The sequence below is a fragment of the Diceros bicornis genome (genome assembly GCF_020826845.1).
Source record: "Diceros bicornis minor isolate mBicDic1 chromosome 30 unlocalized genomic scaffold, mDicBic1.mat.cur SUPER_30_unloc_1, whole genome shotgun sequence".
Lineage (NCBI taxonomy): Eukaryota > Metazoa > Chordata > Mammalia > Perissodactyla > Rhinocerotidae > Diceros > Diceros bicornis.
Genome location: NW_026690899.1, coordinates 4282852 through 4297551, shown reverse-complemented (window position 1 = coordinate 4297551; position 14700 = coordinate 4282852).

Below are 14700 nucleotides of genomic sequence, written 5' to 3'. Positions count from 1 at the left end.
AGAGAAAGTGAGGGTCTAAGAAGGCCGTCCTGACAGCAGATGAAATGGAGCAGGCACCTCAGTGAGGTCTCTTGGCAGCGTCCCTACTGTTTCCTTGCTTTCAGCTCTTGAAACTTTAAAATATATTGATACTTTTCTTTTATTAAACTCTGCTTCGAGACATAGAAAATATAGACAACAGTTTCTTTCTGAGGTGAGAGGTTGAGTTTCAGGTGAGGAGAGAAAGATCTTCCTTTTTCATGCTATTCTCTCATTTTCCTTTACTATGTATAATATTTATTTGTACTTTAAAGTCAGCAGCGAGTTATCAATGTCACGGGATGATTCAGTTTTTCCCCTCACAGTCACAGTAAAACCTACTAAAAATGGATTATTCTTTTTGTATAATATTCCAATAGAGTCCAAAATATTATTTCAAACGCACTTTTGTGTCTATCTTCTCAAATTAGATATTTACTTCTAGGACTCCATTTTTCTGTTCTCTGTTGCATGCTACTTCAGAGTTGCATGTAAGGAAATACCAGATTTCCCTCAGTTTTTTAGATCCATATGTGTTGGAAATTTGATTCATGGAGATCAACATGGCAGTTGGGGGATCGTGCTATTATCAAAGGAGATCTTTTCAGGATCAGTAATGCTGAAAGAACCCACTGCTTGTTGGGATTTAATTGTCTATTTGAGGGATCAAACTTTCACTGTTGGCACTTCTCTTTCTCTTTGGAGGGAAAGTAGAGCCTTCCCAGTCTTTCCGTTACCAAATCACTTTCCTGGGTGGCTGGGCCGTGTCAGGAAGGGTTTGGGATGCTGGGAACCAAGATTCATTTTCAGCTTCTGGTTGTCCTGAGAAGACTTCCTTGGCACAGTGCAGCCTGTGTGTCTGGGTGACACTTGCAGCCATCAGAAATGAGGGCATATCTCACAAGTGCCAAGCGATTCATCTGGTCCTTGCCTTACAGGGTGTTCCCAAGGGATGAGGTTCAAAATGCCACTTGGTATCCCTTTGAAAGCTCCTAGTCATTGGGTGGGTTCTCGGTGCGAGCTCAGAGCAGTGTCTGTTCACCACCAGATAGGAAGCATTTCAGTATTTTAATTGGTAAGGCTGTGTTCATGCACATCCATGGACCATCAGTTCAGTGGCATTCCCTGCTGTAGCCCCCCACACCCCTGTCATGCCTCATCTTTGAAAGCCCCAAACACTGTTCACACCCCAGCAGGTAGTGGTAATGTAACCAGATCATAGGACTGGGGACAAAAACACAAAAACCCAGGGGCGACACAGTTTATGGGCTCGGGCCCAATTGCCCCATTTGGATGAGTTGGTAACACCAACACTTAGTGTGTAAACTAGATGATTGTCCAAGACCATGGACCTCAGAATGACCCGGGCTCAGAAGTCACCTTGGACAGCAAGGGACAGTGTGAGGTCACTCACAGGCCAGGATTATGGTCCCTTATACTGGCAAAATAGAGCTCACTGGGGATCCATCAGGCCAAGCGAGGGAGGAGGCTTGGGGCCTTCTGGGGAATTTCTGCCCTAAAGGGAATTGCATAATGAAGGCAAGGGTGCTGAAAATCCTAGTTCACAGGGAGCAGTCATGTTTATGGAACAAAGCCTAGCAGTAGTCTTAAAAGCTGCGTCACAAATTTTTCCTCCTGGATACAGAACAAACAGGAAAAATAATTTAGAGTCCTGGACAAGGATCCCAGCAGGATTCAAATCCAGGTCAGGGGTGAACACGGAGCCCCTAGAGGGGCCTCAGGAGCTATGTCCTGCCTGCCTTTAGTCCATTTGCAAATGAGCTTCCTTGGGCGTTGTCCTCTCAACGTGCATGTTTTGATCTTTTTACATTATTTTCCCCTCATAGAGCTGTTGCAATTCCAGGCATTGAACTAGAAAACTACAAGTTCCTAAAATTTAGTCAAAAGAAATCTCAAAAAGAGAAGCAGAAAACTTTCCCTGTTCCTCAAGAATGGAGAAAGGCAGCCCCTGCCTGTGGCACGACTTTTTCCTGGGTAGTTCTGTTTTAAAGACACCCACATTTCAGTGGTTGTTCCTCTTCCTGTGAAAGTAGCTTCAACCTTAAAATCCAAAGAGAATGGGCGGGGGCCATGTCTGCTCCTGGAGGAGCTGAATGATATTGAAATGAACTGGTCTTCGGAATTAGGGGGACCTGGGAGTGTCCCCACTAACCAGGGAAGGGGCTGGCCCTTCTCCCAGTGCCAGTTGTCCGACTCCTCAAGGGCAAGTTTAGCCTGAAGCTTTAGTGAACCCCTAGGAGTTGGTCACCACGGCCCAGACACTCACTCACCCTTAACCTTGATGATGTGGGGTTGTCCTTATCCTTGAGTATTCTGCTGGCCAACTATGTCTGGGGGTCCAGCTGGCAGGACAGGCTGTAGCTCCAGGACAGACAGATACCTGTGAGCCTACCAGGAGCCACACCACAGGTGTCCCCCCACTGACTGCCCAGCAGCTGGAGTCTAGGTGTCCCAGAGGTCGCCATGCAATAAGACCTGGGTCTGAGTGGGGGGCCACGGAGACAAGCTCTCTGGACTGGCCAACAGGGAGAGTCCACCCCTGCCCTCACCCAACTCCTGCCCCGCCTCACCTATCATTCTCGTTGAGCAACCACATGTCCTGGAACCAGGCCCAAAATCGCTCCTCGGGCTCTAGGTTGTAATTCTTTGTGGCCACCTGGAGCAGCAGGATCTCCCTCATGACTGGGTATTCCTGGGACAAGAGGGAAGGAGACGATGCAGATAGGGCCTGGGTGGGGGATGCTTCATGGACTTTGTGGGTGGTAAGGAGTGGGGCAGGGGACCAGTCCTGGGAACCCACCTCCCCTCCAGTTCCATCCAGGCTCTACCTGTTCGCAGAATGGGAATAATCAGCCCCTCCTCCAGGACGTTTTCCTTTATGCCGTCCTCCCCTCAACCCACTCGCCATTTGGTCGGGTCTCCCACTTCTCTGTTATCAAATTCTTCCACTCAATGTAAGATACAGGGGGTGGAGCCAGGGACTGTTCTGCCCAGAGGGTCTCTGATTTCATCCTTCTTCCCCTCCCATGCAGGGGGTGTGGCAGCTGTTCACTTCAGTCATCTTCTCAGGTTAATCTCATTCCCCTGGAAGGCAGAGAACCAGAGTCCATCAGACAGAACCCCCTAGCCTGACTAGACCCCTATGCCCACACCTTCTCAAGTTACACTACTGCCAGGTCACCAGAGGGAGCCGGGCATGCACAGAAAGCAGGACTTGGACCTAGGCCGGGCTCTGGGCTCCAGAGAAGCAGGACATGGGGGAGAGGCTGAGGGACCTGGCAGCACAAACCTCTCTGAAGACAGACTTGGAGGCTGAGGCCTCAGGCAGACAGGACTGCTCAGCCACTTATGTGCTGCCTGACTTGGAGGCGTCCGAATTCTCTCTCCCTCCATGGCCAATGTGGGAGGGAGAGGCTGAGTCCAGCTCAGATAAAACCTCATGCAGCTGTGTTTTCAGGCAGCTCTGAGATTCCCCAGCCTGAGGAACCAGAATGGGTGTCTCAGGTGGAGCCTCTGTTCACTCATCCCTAAGATGGGCCTGATGCCCCAGCTCTCAGCGGTGGCTGAGAGGCTCTTATGACAGGAGATGTGCCAAGTGCTGAGAGCTCAGAGCTCAGTTCGGGGGCTCCTCATCCCAAGGCTGAGGATCCTGGTCCTCCCTGCCTGGTCCTCAGGTGCACCCACCTCGAGATTGTCACCCATCAGCAGGTGCAGCATCAGCAGGTGACCAAGGAAAGTGCCAACATATGGGATGACACTCTGTGACAATGGGGTGTGTGTGGGATGAGTCCTTGCTCTCAAGTCAGCCCCCTGCAGACCCTCCTCTGAAAAGACTTCACCCTCAGCCTCCTGGCCCACCTCAGGGTTCAAACCTAGGGGAGCAGCCTAGGACCCTTAGCAGCCTCCCCTCAACTCCTCCTTCCTTCACAGCCCAAGAACACCACACGCCACCTCCTCACCTCCCAGGGCCGGCTTCTGGCAAATCACAGGGTGTGCGGTCCCTGGACCTCCCCACAACAAACCCATCCTGCACCAGCTCTTCCAGGCCTTCCTCCTGGGGCATTCAGGCACTGTGGCACCAAGAGGAAGGGGCCTCCTCTCTTGATTTGAGGGCCTCCAGCTGGGAGGGCAGAGCCCCTCCCCCACAGGCACACTCACCTGCTGCTGCTGCTGCTTCTCCTGCACTCTCTGGAGGCTGATCTGCGGGGGAACAAACGTGGATGGCCCCTGCTGCCAGGGTCGAGGAGAGTGTCAGTAAGGCCATAGTCCCCTCACCCCATTTCTCTCCAGCACCACTGGTCTCTGACCCTGGACATCTGACTCCAGGCAACTGGTACCAATAACACTCCATCCTCCAAGGTGTTGAGATTCTAGAACAAGCCAAGCTCCAACTCTCACTCTGGGTGTGAGCTTGACCTTTGGGCCAGGCATCTCCGAGCCTGTTTCCTCATCTGGAATGTGTGAGAACTCCAGCTACCTCACAAGTTCTCCTGAGGACTCAGTGTCACATGACACTGTTCTCGTCCTCACCCTTCCAGTTGGAGCAGGCAGAAAGCTCCCACAGTCCTTTCTTCCCTCTTACCTCATCACCGCCCTGTGAGGCCTGCAACTGAGGCTCAACTGGGGGAGTATTGGTCCCCAAGTTCACTCTCAGCTTTCAGGGTTCAGTTTGGACTGAGAGCCTGAGTTTCTTTCTGTCTGTTGGCCTTGGCAATCTCGTGCTTCTCTCCTTCCTAGCGTCCACATTGGGCAGCCCTAAAACACTGGTATTTGATTCCTCAGTTACAGGGATTCGACAGAGTGAGAGAGAGAGAGAGAGATGGAACATGAAAGAGGGAGTAAGAGGAAGTGAGAGACTTTTTTAGTTAAAATTTAGACAAGACATCCCATCACTTTGGCTGTTATTATGTTAAGAAGCCAGTTACTAACTACTTAGTGGTTCCACTGGGATGACTATACCATGGGTGGGGCTTACTGGGTACCACTGTGGAGATTGCCCACCTCATAGGCCAAGATGAGGCTCTTGGGTCGCATTCTCCATTAAACAGGAAACAATTGAATGGTTTTACTCCACAGGATGGCAGTATGTAAATTTCCACTAGTTTCAACCCCCTCATGATGCTGACCTGAAAATGAGGCCAAGTTGGAAGCGACTGTTCCAATGTCACATTACTAGAACCCAGACCTGCTTTGAGTGGTGTTCTGTGCTACCTGTCACCCCTTCTTGTTATTCCTCTATTTCTAAGTTTGTGCCATAGGTACATGTGACACCAGCCCACAGGGGTAACAGATATTATGTCATATACACCAGGCGACATCCCTAGGAAGTAGATTCTAGCCTGATCCCCATGGTGTAGGTTTAGAGACTGGGGAAGATCTGAGAGGTACAGGGACTTTCTCAGGATGAAGAACTGGTAAGAAAAAGGAGGTCTGCATTCATCTCTGTCTCCTCAAATCTAAGACTCGACTTAGGTTTCCAGGGAGCTGTGGCTAGGGCTGTGTAGGCTCCTTGTGTACAGTTCAGGAGATGACATGGGGGAGGACGGTTAGCAGCCAGGGCACAGGGGGCAGCTCTGGACAAGTCTGATTGAGGTAAGGGGGCCAAGTAAAGGAATCTTGAAAAATGACCTCACTTCCTTGGTCATAGACCTCAACAGATCTTAGAACTCTGGTAACCAGGCACCCACAGCCCTCCATCCAGCTAACTTGACTGGAGACAGTCAACAGGCAAAAATATTTTGTTGTTGTATCCCAACTTTTGGAGGATCCAGGTTCAAAAAAACCCCAAAAGAGAAAGTTTTGGTCGTTGCCGACGTTGGCTCAGCCCTCATCCCCGATGCCTCTGGGGGTCTGGCAGGAGGCAGTGAAGGGTAACACGGGGCAGCCCAGGAAAGACTAGTGCAGGTAAGGACACAACTGTGATCCCACCTGATCTGCCCCACACCCCTTACCCTTCACCGTGTGTGTGTGTGTCTCTGTGTGTTTGTGTGGAGGGGAGAAGGCAGGTTATGAGGGGCAGGTCATTCCGGGGCAGAAGCTGGTTGTTAGGTGTCAGAAGCATGCTGGGCCTGTCATGTTCATAGCCCAGGTCATGGCTGGCAGCATGAGAAGGTGAGCTCTTCTACTCTTATGTTATTGAGCCATAGAGGTTTCATCTCTTTTCCTGCCTGACCACAGTTCTTTGCAGGGATGTCCCTCTGTGCCTGAACTGAGGAACAGACTTTCTCTTGGGGGTTGACCCCAGTGGCAGTGTGCAGGCAGCCCCTGATTGCTTCTGGCCCAGCTCCAGAACAGTCTTTTCAGAACTCCAGTCAGAATGTCATCGAGGATCTGCCCAATGGTTTCAATTTCACCAACTCACTAGGCAAGGGGAAGGTGCCTGGGGCCACAGACACCATCCAGTGTTGCTCTGAGATGAGAGCAGGAGCAGAGGGTCTCCACACTCAGGACCTTGAGATAACCAGGTTGGACTAGAACTAGGGCATGACCAGACTGGGGCTGTCCCTTTTTCAAGCTAAAGGGGATGTACAAGCAGGTAACCTTGTCTGGTTCGGAGCTAAGCTGCCATGACCCTCTTACCATGGCCCGGTGTGAGCTTCTGGAGGCCACTGAGGCAGAGGCAGAGGGTAAGGGGGACTGCAGGCTGGATATTCCTGGAAGGGAAGTGGGATCTTTCCTGTGTTTAGAAGGAAACATGGAAAGTCAGCTATGTGGGTGAATCTTTCTCTTTATCCCACTGTAGCGCCAGCTGCAAAGCTCCAGCCAGTGGCAGAAGCAGAGCAGTGGTTAGTGGTGGAGGTAGAGCTGGCTACAGCTCCGTTGACACCACGCCTTCTAGCAGTGGAGCCAGCGTCCCCATCATCAGCAGTGTTGGACCTGGAGCATGGGCCAACATCGGCTCCAGCAGGAGTGGGAGCTGCTGAGCTGGAGTCACCTGGACCATCATTTCTAGTGGGAAATCCGTCTCCACCTGTGGCTGTTAAGGAGCATGAGAAGAAGCCAAACCTCACGGCCTTCCCTCCTATGCAGGTGGTAGAGCGCTTTGCCGTGATGGATGCTGTGAGCAGCTGGGCTCTCAGGGCGGGGTGGAACAGGCCTTCCCTCTGCTATCATTGCCCCAGACCTGATCCAGAATCCCATGATCTGGGCACAAATCCCAGCTCCACCCCTTAACAACCATATGATCTGGGCAACTTCCGGAACCCCCAAGCCTTTGCTGTCCACCTGCAGACCGTAGAGGTGCACAATAACAGGACCTGCTCCACAGAGAGGCTGTGCTGGCTCCATGAGGTAGAAGAGATGGAAAGCTGGGCAGGGCCTGGCCCATCAGTGGTGGAGGGGAACTCATTGTGTGCAGCGAGGTCTACGGTGGCCCAGCCGTCTCCTCAGGAGGCTCAACATCCTCAGGACTTGACACCTGATGTGTGCTTCACTACAAGGGAGACAGACAAGGCCAGTGGTTGTAGCTGCCACAGGGGAATGTGCATCAGAATGGGGAGTGGGACCAGAGTGGAGATCAGGGTGGTGGAAGATGCCCCCTTGGCATGAGCAGAGTTGAGCCACCGTCTGGAGCTTAGAGTTAGCCAGGACGGGCTGGGTGCAAATGCCCCTCTCCCTTCTCTGCCAAGATTGGGTCCTGGGTCATCCTGTGCTGGGTACCCTCGGTGGACAGAGAAGAAAACCCAGGGACTCTCACAAGGCTCAGGCCACATCCTGAGCTTCCTGAGCTCCAGCTCTAAACTGTGACACCTGTGTCGGACTTTAGGGGCTTTGGACACAGAGCTGGCCTGGCACAGGCTGGATGACACTCCCCCTGTTCCCCAGGAGCTCTTCTGGAAGGTGGTGCCCTCTCAGTGCCTGGGATCTACCTGGCAGAAGAAGAACAAACCTGGCAGTGAGCACTAGACACCCACCATCCAGGCCACCATCGACAAGTTCAGAAGGGTGGCCAGCCTTGTCATCACCACTTGCCTCGGGGACACAAGCATGACAGTGCAAGACAGGGTGAGGGTGGTAGAGCACTAGGTCCAGGTGGCCCAGGTGTGCCGTGGGAGGCCCAGTGGAGCCCCTCTCTGGAGACTTGGGAACTGCCTCTCCACCTTTATCAGCTCCCAGGATTGCAGTGTGTGGTCTAAGCTCCTGCAAGTCCCTAGGCTCTTCCTGCCAGGGGCCCACTGACCTTGACTCCAGGTCCCAGTGGGAGGATGCTCACTTCCTACCTGGCTAATTCCCTGGGTTGAGCTAAACTCCTCCTCCTTGTGAGTGTTACTCTCTGGGTCCTAAATGTCCTTCTGGGGCTCCTTGAGCATCTGTCTCATCTAGGAGGGGAGATTTAAATAGAAGGGGACTGAAGCTAGAGCAAGCGTGGCTCCAGTGCCCAACCTCACACCTCATTCTCTTCCCTTCCCCAAGAGTGAGAGATCTGGAAGAACTTCTCCTCGCGTCGCCCTGTCGTCTCTGCTCTGCAGAAAACCTCCACAAGCCACCTGAAGAACACATGGGGGGAAGTTTTCCTGTGGGTAGGCCTCTCTCCATAGGAGGACCAGGATGAATGAGGGATCTCCTGTATGACTGTCATTGGCGGCTCAGTCAGCCGGAAAATCCTGGGGGGCAGCAAATGCTGGGGACAGGGCCTGGGCGTCGGTAGTTGGTCTCTAAGTCTCCTGGAGTCCTTAGTGAACCAGATCTGCTTCAGTACTGGGTTTCCCTAAATGTCAGCTACTGGGTTGAGCCACATTGGAGATTTTCAAGTGTTTATAGCAACAGAACTCTACGGCCAGTTGAAACTCATAGTGGTCAAAACAGAGCTGCTCTGTAGAGCTGGAGAGTGGAGACCCCAGTGAACAACAGGAGAGTCCCCTCCCAGTCCCACGAGACCTTAATGCTCAGAGGAGCCCAGTGAGAACACTCCTCCAGGCAGGTTGAATCTCTTGGGTTGTCAAAGAAAAGGGATTTGCACTCAGACATCTCACATTATCCCTAAATTTATCCTTCCCTCTTTCCCCTCCCCTCGGGTAAAGCTCTGAAAAACTTAAGGAGCTCTATAGCCAAGACGAGTCCTGGAGCAGAGAACTGATGACCAAGATAGAGGGGAGGCTGTGAGTCTGGAAAGAGAGGAGGGGGGAGAGGGTCAGGGGGCCTGGGCAGGCTGTGGGTTTGATAGTTTCTCACTTGAACTTTCTCTGAAACATTCCAGTCTATCTTGTCCAGGTTAACAAGCAGAGACATCTGTTCAGCCCATGGGCAGCAGGGTGCCATTTTTGGGCAGGAGGCCCTGGTCATGGGATACAGTGGTGTTGGCTGAGCTGTTCCAGGAGGAGTTGCCGAGCTGGTGCCATCAACAGGTCTCTGGCTTCCGTGCAAGTCCATCTTGCTGGATCTATCTTCTTCCAGCCTGTTGCGGTGGGTTTAGCCCTCAGCCTAATCCTGTCCTCAGGAAGCCAGGCCCCTGCTGCTCCTTCTGTGTTCACCACGTCTGCGAAGGCATGACTACCATCCTTCTTATCATCCTTCTTTTCCTCTTACCCTACCCAAACCAATCATGAAATTGGGTCAAATGGTAAAGGAAGCCTGCCTTTTTAGGAGAATTATCCTGGCTGTTTTGTACTTCCACCCTCCCTCGATCCCCTGGGGATAGATCTGACCTGTGTCCCGGGATGTCATCAGGCAGATTTGCATCAAGAACAGAAAGCTCAAGGTCAAAACTCAAGGCTACTCCAGATCATTTCTCCCCCTCCATCCTGTTAACACCCCCTCTTTGTTTGAGTGTGATTCTATTCTCTTCTTGTCCTTGTCACTCTCAACCACACAAGTCCTGGCACTCCCACTCAGAACAGTAAGCCCCAGTCCTTTACTAAATCCCAATTCTTACCATTTCTGTATATTCTGTGTACTCATTTACTTAATCCATTGACCACTTGGTGTTCATAGAGGTTAAATCAATAGTGATATTATCAACCACCACCGGCTAACTACTTACTCCCATATGCCAGATGTTCACATAATCCAAGTGGATATGTTCAAAAGTAAATAATTCAGAAAACATATTCACCCACCACAAATTCCTGATCTCTAATATTTTTATTCAAACAATCATACAGTAAATACCTGTCCCTCAAGATCAGAAGTAATGTCAGATCAGTAATCCTCACCTTAATTTTCTCCTACACGTATCTAATCCTGGATTCCATGGACTATGATCACAATAATTTCCTTGGAAAAATAAAAAAATACTTACCACTCATTTATTTTGTAAACCTCCACACCCAGAAGATCCCGATTATCTGCCATGCTGCAGCTACTGCTGGTCTTATAACAAGCTGAAGAAAAAGCATGAAACATGATCTTTTGGTACCACTGTAAACACAAAACCATCTGCATCAACTGAGAAGCATCCATAATGCCTGGAAATTTTGTTCTCCTTTTTTTGTGTTGGCTCAATAACAAAAAGACAAATCAATTTAAAAAATGGGCAAGGGACCACAATAGACTTTTTCCAATGAAGACATACAAGTGGCCAATAGGTGTATGAAAAGGTGTTTGGCCTCGCTAATCATCAGGGAATACAAATCAAAACCACAATGAGCTATCACTTCACACCTGTTAAGATGGCGATTATCAGAAAAACTAAAGATGACGAATATTGGTGAAGATGTGAATAAAACGAACCCTTGTGGGAATATAAACTAGTACAGCCATTCTGAAAAACAGTAGGGAGGTTCCTCCAAAACAGAAAACTAGCATATGATCCAGCAGTCCCACTTCTGGTATATACCCACAGGAATTGAAATCAAGGTCTCAAAAAGATACCTGTACTCTAATGTTCATTGCAGCTAATTCACAATAGCCAAGATATGGAAGTAACCTAAATGTCACTGATGGATGAATAGATAAAGAAATGGAATATTCTTTAACCTTGAAAAAAGAAGGAATTCCTGCCATTTTTGACAACATGAGGGACCTAGAAGATGTTATGCTAAGTGAAATAAGGCAGACAGAGAAAGACAAATACTTATATGTGGAATCTAAAATTGTGAAATTCATACAAGCAGAGGTTAGAATGGTGGTTGGCAGGGGCTGGAGGGATGGGGAAATGGGGAGCTGATTGTCAAAGGATACAAAGTTTCAGTTATCAAGATAAATAAGTTCAGGAGATCTAGGATATGGCGTAGTGCCTTCAGCTAACAAAACTCTATTGCATACGTCACATTTGCTACTAGAGTAGATAGTAAGAGTTCTTACCACAGAATGATAGTAATAAAGGAGGTAAGAGAAATCTTTGGAAGGTGACGGATATGTTTGTGGCCTTGATGGTGGTGACAGTCTCAAGGGTGTATACTTATGTCCAAATTCATCAAGCTGTATATAGAGAAGTATGACACCATCGTTGATTCTTCTGCACCTTGAAATATGCCATGTCCTCATCACAAGACAAAAACATTTGTAACTATGTATGGGGACGGATGTTAACGGGACTTATTGTGGTGATCATTTCAATATATACTCAAACATTGAATCATTACCTTGTACCCCTGAAACTGATATAATGTTGTATGTCAACTTTACCTCAATAAAAAAACACAACAACAAAACCATTTGAATATTGTAAATGAGTTCAGTGAATCCCTGAAAGTGCCCCATTCCCATATGAGAGTTACAGGAAGCGGAGGGTGAAGCAAATGGAAGAAAGGTGTATAAAACACTATTCAAATTAAAATCACTTAAGTTGCTATCAGCTCCTTGTGGCAAAGTTCTGTGAGCACTGATCTTCTTTCACATTTTTCCTGGAAAATCATGCTTTCAGATCCAACCCATAACAGTTTCATCATTTCATCTAATAAGACAATTTCACTTATAACTTAATAAATAAAACCAAAAGCATCCCTTATGTATGAATAAAGTTAGTAAACTTTACAGAGGAAAGAGCATATTTGCACAATCTCAAAAAAGGGAACAGAAGAACTGAATGATGATCAAGTCTCATTCAAGCTTATCTTTGAAAGCCAGTAAGACCAGGTTATCTTTTCAAGGATGTGTGTAGAGCTGTCAGCCTTGGAAGATAGAAATAGTGGCCTCCTCTGGAGCAAAGGGTAGGCTTGCTTACTGCCCAGTATAATAAAAATAAGACCCCCTCAGGGCAAAGGTTAGCAGACATCCTGCCCATTATCAAAGATTTGAGTTCCTTAGGCTCTGAGATCTTGCAAGCCTCTGCATGTCACCTGGCCCACTGTGTATCACCCTGTAGGAAGTGGGATTTAGTGAACCAGTGCAAATGCTGATACTCTGGCCACTGCTATTGTTGTGTCATTAAGTCCTTTGTCTCTGACCCATGGGTATCGTGTCTTTTGCCAGCATCTGTAAAACCATTGTAGGCTAACTTATTACCTTGCAGGAAAGGTAAAATATCAGACCTTTCACAGTTCCCGACAAGCCCTTAAAGTAACTAGTAGTCTTAAGAACAGAGAGCTATCCAGAACAATATGCATGGATGGTCTTCATAGAAGACTTCATGCAACCAAAACTTTAATAAGTCTCTCTGATCTCTTTTATTTCTACCCCAATTAGAATGAGAGGCACCAAGCTATTACAGACCTAGGGCTTGTGCAGGCCACCTGGAGACCTAGTAACCAGCAACTTCCCGTGGGCAGCAAAGACAGATGGGCATATTTCCAAAATGGACATATATGCCTCCCTATCATCCAAAAGACAGTATATTATCTTAATTTATGATGATTTGAGTCATTAAAATCTTGTGATGGGCCAAAGATACACTTCTACGAGGAGTCAGGCACATAGCAGTTGAAAGCAGATTAACACACTTGGTGAATATCAAACGCTCAACTAAACGTAGTGTTCTAATCAATTATAAGGTACAACAAATTTAATTAGGTCAATTAAATGATATTTGATAGTATCCTTGACTATCACTCTCTAATAATGAACACGAAACTCACGTAGATAACTATAATTGGCCTTAATTTAAAATATGGTAGTCAGGACTGTTTGAGATAAACTGGAGATAAGGAAGGGGAGAAATAGATAAAAGTTAGCTCCTCTGAAACCACTGTCAAGACACCTGGATCTACATGTAACCCAGGAGATCGAGGCAGACGACTTTGTGCCTAGATCCCACTGCACTGTGGTTCTCAGGGATGTCACGGGGCTGAAGCAGCTTCCTGAATGGTTTTTACATGTCCATGTGTACAATACCCTTGACCATGGTGATGAACCACCATTCAATCATCTCTTACACCCGTCTAATTAACAATTAGATTTCAAAATCATTGTATCATTACATGATCATTTATTCCTCAAACCTTTGGGATGCCGAGCTAAAAGAAAATTAAATATCAATGGTTTCCCTTTTTTGAAGGACCAAGATGTTCTTTCACATTTGGAATCCGGGTTAGAAGATAAATCCATCAAATCAATGGAAACAACTTAAGAAATGGACAGAGGGATACTTCATTCATATATACACAGTTTGCACGGTGGCAAAAATAGAGTTATATTTTTAAAATTAGAGTTTTTTGAAATTTTAGAGATATTAATGACTTTGTTCTGCTTATACTCCCTTTAGTTTACCAAACCCAACTCACTCTTTAATGGGCATTTCTAGCATTGAGTGCTAATAACAGCAGCTTTTTTAAATTCTTATTTTTCCCAGGTCAAAGACCAAGAGCAGAAGTCATCAAGAGGTCAAATCTAATCTACCTACAGATGTGGCAGGCTTACCTATGGATGTTCAAGCCAGACATTACCAGCAGAACCACATCTCTTCACCCATAGGTGAGTTTTTACTAGTAATCACAGAGACTTAAGGATATCAAAGGAAATTCTTTATTAAGAACAAATGATATAGATTCCAATGTTGAGTTCATTACTTTGAGTTTTTGAACCAAATCACATATATCGATTGGACCATGTTCAATTCTATGATGTTTAGAAGACTCATCCTACAGCTGAAGACAAATAGATACAACACCAATATCTTACCCTCTCTGTAGCCTAACTGAGAGCCCCTGGAGTCAGAAGTTTTCAAGACAAGAAAATGTCATCCTTCATCTAAACAGAAAGAGTAGAGGCTATTTAAAGTTTCAACTCACATTGTTAACATGACTTGTTAGAATGTGATGAAGCAAGCATAATACCTTCTAAGCTTCATGATTTTTCTCCAGGATACTGAGATGGATGACCTTGAAGTCCAGCTTCCACATAAATGTCGTTATTCAGTGATAAAATTAATTTCCCTATAAAATAATTCCCATAAAATTGTTAAAAATATATCATAGTCTCTGATTAAAAGGAAACAAAGCATATTGAGCAGTTGAAAGCAGTGTAATAAATTCCATACAAGGATCTTATAGCAGCATTATGTATAATAGTGAAACCTGATGTAATCCCTTTGCTATCAAAGAAGATATAAACAGATCATGGTATGCTTATTCTTTGGAATACCTCTAAAACTTCTATAAAGGTAAGTTAGAGTGATGTGCACTGATAAGGAGAGAGGTCTATGATATATGGTTTAGGAAACAGCAAATTGCAAAACGATGTAGTTATGTAATTTATGTTTAATAAAACTTTGTGTATTTATAAATTCATAAGAAATTTCCAGAAGAATAAGGTGCAACCTCTTAACAATAGTTCCTTCTGAGTAGG